At 37.8% G+C, this 9537-nt stretch overlaps 1 pseudogene; it reads right to left on the minus strand.

Annotated features, from left to right (window-relative positions):
* Positions 1 to 2794: 2794 nt before the first annotated feature.
* Positions 2795 to 4798, minus strand: LOC149217165 (putative receptor-like protein kinase At1g11050 pseudogene; annotated as a pseudogene).
* Between the last annotated feature and the right edge of the window lie 4739 nt (positions 4799 to 9537).

Below are 9537 nucleotides of genomic sequence, written 5' to 3' on the forward strand. Positions count from 1 at the left end.
TTTCCTCAAAACCAACTTCTTTTAGTGGCTAACACATCTATATTAGGGTAAAATATTTTTCCCTATGTAAATGTTTCCTTAGAAGGCCCTAATTTGTCCTAGACTTCAACTTAGGGCTTATTAAATGCTTCTTGTTCCATAGTTTGATGATATACATTGATTGAAAGCCTTTTCTTGGGCTTGTGGCCTTAGGTTGATCCTTTTGGCTTGTTATTTCTCAATTCCTAGGTTAAATTGTGCCCTAATTACACATTTTAGAGGATGTGAATTGCCTTATTTTTCTTGCTAAGCCTTGTCCCTAGGTAAAGTTGTCTTCCTTTGGCCTATTTTTTCAGCTTATCCCTTGTACTTAAAAAATCATCTAGGTGACCTACTAAAGGGAAGCCTCCCTAGTAGTGAAATTCTACAAAAGAGTAGGAGGTAATGGCTATAGTGATAGTGGGCCACGCCTCATTCTTGTCCCTTTGTCTAGCTCTTGTCTTGTGACCTACCCTCACATGACTTGCTAGATTTTGAGGCAACATGCCCATTGTAATAAGCCTTGAAAAATAGGTGCCCCATTTCTCAGGCGATGTCTTACCTATTGTTAAGTCATAATTTATTTCTATGTCAAGTTTGTGGATAGTTAAATATACTCTTGATGTTATAATGACAACTAAAACATTTAACCTTGTGCCCAAATTACTCTGATGTGTTATTGAGCTATAGGTGTTGAGTTATATACTTGAAGCTTCAAATATAAATTTACTTTGGCATCCACTTTGGGGTCATATATATAATAACCTTCAAGTAACTGACAACTTTTGTAATAAGAAAACAATATTGTATAAATGTGCTAAAAAACTACATCAACAAATCTATATAGGAGAAGAGCATATACTACTCAAATTTGAACCCAAATCATTGTCAAAATTATTACTCCTCTATTTCTCCATACCACAACATAATAAATTATTTTCTTACTCCCCTTTTAGATTTGAAATATATCAAACTCATAAAAAAAATTATATACCTTTCTTTAATGTAAAAAATTATATTTTTAATCGTAAAATATAATTTTTTTTAATGATATGCACTTTTAAAATGGTACACATTTAAATAAAATAGTAAATTAATAACATATATGTATTGATTAAATCATTGCCCATGATTGCGTTTTGTTTTCACTCCAAATTCAACAAAGCAACATCATGTATATATAAATACAAACCATACAAATTATATCCAGTACATCGAATCATTAAAAACTACAAGTATTTTTTAACATTTAAGAAAATAAAATAATAATAAATTGTTAGTATTTTTTTTATAAAAAATCAATAATTTATTACTTGATATTTTAAATGTTTTTTTCAATAAAATATCATTACGGGAAAACAAATATTACACAAATATATATTTGTATAATTGAATTTTCTAAGGAACCTAACCACAATATACCTTTTAAGTTGAAATTAGAATAAGACTTCCCATAGCATTTGATTACTTTTAAGTTGAAACTAGGACAAACACTTCAATTTGTATTTGATTCCAGTGACCATAATGCGAAATGAAGCCGTCCTATGAAGAAAAGCTGCATGAAATTTATGACTATAATACCCAATGAAGCCACCTTAGGCAAAAAAGTGGCATGCAATTTATTTGAATACGATGACCCACAACGCCAGAGGAACCGATCAAACCAGGAAAGTAGCGGCAGGACACGAAACGAGATCTGACCATGTACGTCCATATCATTACATTTCGTTTCCGTCTTTGACAAAAGACAAATGCTCTATGTAACCGACACACCTGAAATATATAATTAATTAACATTATCGTAACCCGACCACATGGCCAGACCGTTAACGGATAGGATATTCTTGTGGTGACAATTTTAGCTACACAGTCTGCAACTTCAAAATTTCAGTCAGGAATCTATGTCGTTGAATTTGTGTCGAGTTATACTTTCATTAATTCAAAATTTGAGTAAGTAATTTATTTTGTTAAACATTTGTGGAGTTATATAACTTCGGTAAGTAATTTATTTCGTTATTTTGTTAAACATTTGTGGAGTTATATAACTTCGGTAAGTAATTTATTTCGTTAAACATTTCTGGAGTTATATTTTCATTAAGATATATAAATGATATTAAATTTAAAAACTAATATATATTTTTTAATACATTATTTTTTAGGTGGGTAAGTATTTATAGAGATTTGAACAGCATTATTTTTTAGGTGGGTAAGTATTTATAGAGATTTGAACGAGTAACTTATTGCAAGAAGTGTCTTAATAATGTACTCATTCATTGTCAATCTAAAACTTCGTAATCTTTTATGAAAATAAATTTTTAATTAAGACGTATGACACTGTACAACATAAATTTACTAAACATAAATTAAAAAAAAATAAAATTTAAACTAATTTAATATTGAATAGAAAAATAATCTACTAAAAAATAAATAATGTATACAGATAAATTATAAAAATGTCTCTGATCCACTGCAATCCCTATGAAAATAAAAATGTCTCTGATCCACTGCAATCCCTATGAAAATCATGCAATCCCTATGAAAATCATATAATTTCAAGTAGGATATATGAAACTGCACAACATAAATCTACTGAACATAAATTTTAAAAAATAATATTTTGAGCTAATTTAATATTAGATAGAGAAATATCTACTAATAAAATTAATAATGTGTACAGATAGATTATAAAAGTGTCTATGATCCACTGCAATACTTCCAGCGTTGTAGAACACTAGCATATTATTATAATACAAATAGCAAATAAAAGTGTCTGCGATCCACTGAAATCCCACCAGCATCCAGTTCTTGAATGGCAACAAAGCAAATATATACATATGCTCCCTGACATCCGCTCAACGAGAGCCCATAAACACTAGGAGAAAAGACGAGCATCCAGTTCTTGAATGGCAACAAAGCAAATATATACATATGCTCATCGACATCCGCTCAAGGAGAGCCCAGAAACACTAGGAGAAAAGACGAAGGAGCCGCTGGATTCGTCTATACGAGATGGACCCTGCAGCGTAAGCGGCAAAGGCCTGTCTGGGATGTTAGGAATCTCAGCCAAACCCTCCAGCATCTTCACGGCTTCCACCATTCGAGGTCTGAACGCCACCATAACATGCGAGCACAAAATGCCCACCAAAACGAATCTCTCTAATTCGCGCTCCGCTCCGCTTTGCCGGATTCTCTCGTCTATTATTTCAATGGTCTTCCCTCTTTTCACCAGCGCCCATGCCCAATCTGTGATAAGATAATGGGAGACCGACTCGGCAGAGGTGTCGAGAGCCTTTCTGCCGCTCATGATCTCCAACAACAGAACCCCAAAACTATACACATCGCTCTTGTCTGTCAGTTGACCGTATTCTGGGGCCAAGTAGCCGTGCGTCCCTGCTACTTTAGTCGTGATATGGGATTTTTCTTCTTTAGTCATCATTCTCGCCAGTCCAAAATCTGCCACACAGGCATTCATTTCCTCATCCAGCAGAATATTGGTGGCTTTTATGTCTCTGTGATAAATGGGTGGTTCGATACCGTCGTGCAGATAAGCCAGCCCCTTCGCAGTGCCGAGGACAATGTTCCTGCGCTGCGGCCAGTCCAGAGGCCGGACTTTGGACTTTAGACCAAAGATATGGACATCCAGACTTCCATTAGGCATGTAATCATATATCAAAAACCGCTGGTGACCTTCCCTCTTGTCGCTGGCCACGCAGCAGCCCCTCAAAACGACCAAATTCCGTTGCCTGATGCTGTTGATGATCTCCACTTCGTTCAGGAATTCGGAATCCCCCTCAGGCGTGCAGTTTCTGATTCTCTTCACAGCTATCTGCCGAGCATCCGGGAGCGTTCCCCTGTAGACCGTGGCGAAACCTCCTCGGCCGATGAGATTGGCCTCGCTAAAATTATCAGTGGCGTCCCTGATGATTCGAATGTCGAACCACGTTGCTCCCGTGTTGGGTTTCACAGCGGCCTTTAGAAGTTTCTCGTTCCGCTTCACAAATCTCCTGTGCACAGCGTTAGGATCAATCCTCGTTACCAACAGATAATATAAAATCGCTAGAGCACAGAAGAAAACGAAGACCATGGCAATGGTAATAAAAGTGTAGGTGAAAGCTCGCCGATCCGAATTGGGTGGGACGAAGGGCACGCGGAGGATACATTCGGCAGTATTTCTATCCATGGGGCCGAACTCATTAACGACTCCGGCCGCATACAGACAAATGAAATAAAAGCATTTCTCACTGGTTTCTTTGCTTATCTGGCCATTGTACATGCCCGCCAGTTGGGTGTTAACGGCAGTTCCACTTTGCATGCACTGGGGACAGGAGCCCAGTTCTGAGAGATCGCCTTTGCAGGCCGAGTCCAGGGAAGTATTTTTCACTTTGCGAATCCAGTCCTGCTTAGTCTGTATGCCGGCGCAAAGCTCTGGGCTCGAAACAAAATCAGATATGTTCTGGAGGAAACAGTTTGCCACCAAATCTCCGGGTAGAGACAAAGAGTCGAGCTGCTGTTGATATGTTCCGAGACAAGAGAGAGCAGAGGCATTACTGGGAAATTCGAACACGGATTTATCTTTCAAATACTGAGCTAGCCCTACGCCGAGCAGGCTCCGCAACGCCTGGCAGCAACCGGATTTATTAAAATCCGTTTCGCAATAAGACCTGTCCCATGGCAATTGATGGACATAATCCAGATCGAACGGACATTCTGCATCTACGCTCAACGCCCAATTCAACAGCATGAGTTGCAGGAGGAGGAGGAGAATAGTTTCCATCTTCATTTTCCGCTTTCACAGATCTCGCCACTGCTTCCCAATATAAAAGCATTCGGGGCCCAGGGCCGGTGATTCGCATGGTCAATTCAATGCACGGACTGCACGGACCGATAAGACCTGTCGCTGACCAAAAGTTTCGATATTAACGGCTAGGTCTGAAAACCTTTCAGCTCACCTTAGAATGTCAGGGAGCAAGCAGCCCCGAGGTTCACGCGTAATGTTTACCTTCTAATTTATCAGTGCTGACGCAACAATTCTTGTAACATTGCAACCCGACGTGAAACGCGCTTTCAAGGTCGGAGAAAAAGGAATATACGTTAGGAGATAGCGTGTGATTCAGTCTCAGAGACACATGGGATGTGTGAATTCGGTGCAGGTGGAAAAGGAAAATATGGTAGGCGATAGCAGCATGATTAATGCGCCTACTTCAAATTTTTTCATAGAATGTCATCAGTGAAAGTAAACCGTAAATTGCGCTTTCGCTATACTTATAGTTATTAGTCGCTGCCACGCGATCCTCAATCACAATGTTGTGGTTAAGGTGCGCTAGGGTAGATAACCTTCGCTATAGTGTTCTTTTTTAAATTAAATTGTTTTAACCTTGTATTAATTGTTTTTAATTTACATCAAATTGGGAGTGATATTAATTTTTTTTGGAAAAGTCTCTCGAGGTGGAGTTGTGGGCAAATTTTGAAGAGGCAGTGTTTAAATCATGTTTTTGATGGTGGAAATAGATTTAGCACCATCAAACACATTTGGAGCACCTAAAATCTTGAAGTTTGACGCTCATGGTCAAAAGTGGATGTAGACAAAAAAATTTCAACAAATCTTTAAGACACAGTTTTTAAATCATGTTTTTGATGGTGAAAATGGATTTAGCACCATCAAACACATTTGGAGTACCCAAAATCTTGAAGTTTGACAACTATAATCTAGATTTACAAAAATCTATGCCAAAATTTATCAAAATATTGTCTAAATTTGCATGATTTTAAGGGAAAAAAAGATAATAAAAAATTGTTATTTTTTTTGTTTTGTTTTAAATTTCTTAATTTATTTAAGAGTAAGTTAATTTATAAGCAAAGTAATATTTTCACATGTTTTCAAATTAATTTTAATAAAAAATTTTAAACTTAAATTTAAGTTGTTTAATCTGCAAAATTCTGACCCATTTATTTATACATTTAACATATAATTTAAATATATTTTAAAATATATATATTATTAAATTTTGAAATATAAATAATTAAACGACACCAGACAACCCCACATCCCCGGAGCTCAAGGGAGCGAGGAATCACGATTCCAGGTGAGGGGAGCGTCCCCGTAGAACACTGCTTTTTAATGCCCAAAAACTGTTCATTACTATTTTTCGAGAGTTCAAAAACATTGTGAAATTGATCGAATGGCATACTTTCTTTCACGTCTCCATGCATTTGAATCCGAAGCGATTTGTAAGCTTATTGGTATAAAAGAATGGAATAATGATAGAAATATTCTAAGTTAATAAAAAGTACAAGGTAGTTCAGAAAAGAATAATGATAGACATATTTTAGTTAGTCAGTGAAAAAATAAAAGGTAGTAGTTGAAATTTGTATGGTATTTCGAAGGAGTATATTCAGTTAAGGGTTTTATTTTAGTTTTATTTTGTGTGGTAGAAGTTGGATAGATGATGAGCTTAGAATAATTTTATACATTTTAGTTTTGTTAGAATTTTTTTAATTGTATTTAGGAAAATTTTATGATTAGTATATAGTTATTTTAATTTTAGATTTACTAAATGTTAAAAGGATTAAATCTTTTAATATTCAAATTTTTTTTTAGTGTAAAATTTCAGAAAAAATTTGGATATTTTGAGATTTGATTTCTCTTGGCTCTTGACAGATCTAGAGTTAAGATGGATCTATGTTGGTTTAGAACAATGCACTAATAACTATAAGAACTTTTTAATTTTTAATAATTGTTGAATTAGAAATTATGTTCTAGGAAAAAATGTTTAAAATATAATCCTCTAGTCTTTCTTTGATAAATAGAGATGTGAAGTGGATAAATTAATTGCTTGTTGGTATTGAAGCACTTGCATAAATTTTGGTGGGTAGTACTAGTAAGTTTCAACATTTACATTTTCACTCCTAGATAAATGTTGGGAAAACATTAATAATGGCGGGAAGTAACTGATAATATTTGAGTATGAGCTATTTTCAAGGATTTTAATTTTGGATGGTTTTCCTACAAAGGTTAAGAACAAAAAATCTACATAAATTTTTAAAAATTCATTGATATTTGCAACCATATCCATAAATTATGACATAAAATATGTGAGGAAGTTGTCTAAGTCACATTATATTGTGTAAAGAATGTAATAAAACTTTTAATTTATGAGGGGAAAAATGATGCAAACAGGAACTAGGGCTTCTCAGGGTGGGAATTTTTTTTCTGGGGAAGACCGACTAGGCCTCTCATGGCAGAAACTTCTCTCAGGGTCAACTGACTGGCCTTGTACGCAGGAGGGTTCACTGGGGGTTCTAAGGAAGTCGGAATGCCTTGTATGGCTCTGCCCCCATGGGACCAGAGACTCATGGTGGTTTCGGATGCAGGGGACAAAATGGGCTCTAGGGAGCTCGTTTCAAAGGACGAATGCGGCAAAGCTCTGGTGGGAAGTGGAAGCTCGACAGCTCATGCATCGCCCTTATGACTTTTGCAACGATGAGCCAGGGTCTCGGGAGGTAGCCGCTATGCGGAGTATGAAACAGGCAATGGAGCCTCTGCGTGTCTCCAGAATGGCCATGGTTCGTGCAGACAGTTCGGCCAAGAAGCACGATGGGGATGCTAGTGCGCACAGGCGGAGGGATTACAGTTTGGAGGGAGCTGCGATGGATCCAATACTTTGGGGTTCCATCATAATGCTGGGAACTTGGACCTCCTCAACTGAAGGGCGGGATTCAACTTATATTTCCACGACTGGCTCTCTAAGATGGCGAAGATCCCATGCACTAACTTGAGCATCAACCCTCTCGTGTTCCAGCCAGCTCAGGCTTTGGTTCTGGGTCAAACGGTGGAGGCCCGAACTCTACACCCTCTACCCTTTGCGTCGTCGGAACTTGCTACTCTCGAGGGGGCTGGCGACCATGTTGAACAAATGGGATCCGGGAACTAGGTAAGCTCCAACTATTTCCAATTTTTTTTAAAACCCCCCGTTGGGTCTTCAGGTTTACTCTGGGTCAAAAATACAGACAAAGTGATAGATCTGAAGCAAAGCATCATGGAAAAATACAGATACCCTGGCCATTCACAAAACTTGATGTTTGAAGGCAAAATATTACAGGACCACCAGCCCTTGATGGAGTATCATATCCATGTTGATTCCACCATTACACTCAACCTGAGATTACGTGGTGGGGCTGCAACCAAGGGCAAAACAGGTTTGGGAGGTAGCACAAAAATAGGCTCAGGGTCAAAATAGAACACGAAAATGGGGGACTATCATTCAAGAACATTTTGCGGGGGAAAAAGACAACCTCTGAACTATCCAAACAGGAAGGAAATGCTCCAAGCCCATATACAGTGGAGCAGATGAATTACACCCTAGAATTAAGCATGGACATGCCAGAAATTGATGAGCATTATGCCTCTTATGAATCCCTAGCAATTATTTGTCGTTTTAACTGCTTCTAGCCTAAACTAGTAGAGCTCTTCCACTGGATTTTAACAAATTGGTCATTAGAATGTTATATTCACCTCTACTCAAAGGTTTCTTTATTGTAAAGTTCCCAACTCCTGAAGCTAGAGACAAAAGCTTACAGGAAGGACCACGGTTCTAGGGTTTAACCAGCCTATTCACAACTCCCTGGTTCCCTGAATTTGACGCAAACACCATGGTTTTCTCCAAAATGCTAGTCTGGATCCGAATGCACAATCTCCCAGTTCATTTTTGGGAGGAACGAGTTCTAGCTAGCATTGGCAACAATTTTGGGCAGTTCATAAAGAGGGACTCCCAAAGAACAGAGAAAAGGGTTTTCACTTATACACGCATATGTGTTCAGGTAGACCTCAGCAAAGGCCTTCCAGACATCATCCGACTAATCCAAAACAAGCGGATTTGGACACAAGGTTTGGATTATGAGAACACAACTTTCAGATGTAGGAATTGTATACAAACAGGGCATTTACACAACTTGTGTCCAGAAGTTAAAAAGGATACTCGAAGGAAAAAGAATCTAGGGAAAAAACCCAAAGGATGGCAATATCCCCCACCAGAACCTAAAGAGGAGGAGGATGAATCTGGGGATGAACCATCCCCATAGGGGAAAAGTTAGAATCCAATTGATCCAAATTGGATCCTAGAACACTCTCTAAGTTTTCATGAACTTTTAAAAAAAATCATGTCAAGGATTAAAAGTCTTACAAAGATCAAGCTTATCGAAGATATCCTCGTAACAGTTGCAATTTGTGATCAACATGGAGCAACGAGGACCGTCGGTCAAGCGCGCAGACCATCAGCCCATGGAAACACGTACTCTCGTAAATTAGAAAAGGTAGAGGCCATTTCGAGAAATGGGGGTAGTTTCTGACAAGTCGCTAATTGCATATCATAGGGAAAACCCCTCAGAGAAGGAAAGGCTGCAAACACCCGGACTCAAAAAATAAAAAAATGTAATGGATATCATCCTGATTCCATCAAAAGCGGGGTCCCACAAAAGAAACTGTCAGAATATCGGAAGGGCTTTGAGTGGTAAGCGGTTTCA

This window comes from Pinus tabuliformis, chromosome 1_1 (genome assembly GCF_031772625.1).
Source record: "Pinus tabuliformis cultivar Carrire ecotype Pingquan chromosome 1_1, CPIR1, whole genome shotgun sequence".
Lineage (NCBI taxonomy): Eukaryota > Viridiplantae > Streptophyta > Pinopsida > Pinales > Pinaceae > Pinus > Pinus tabuliformis.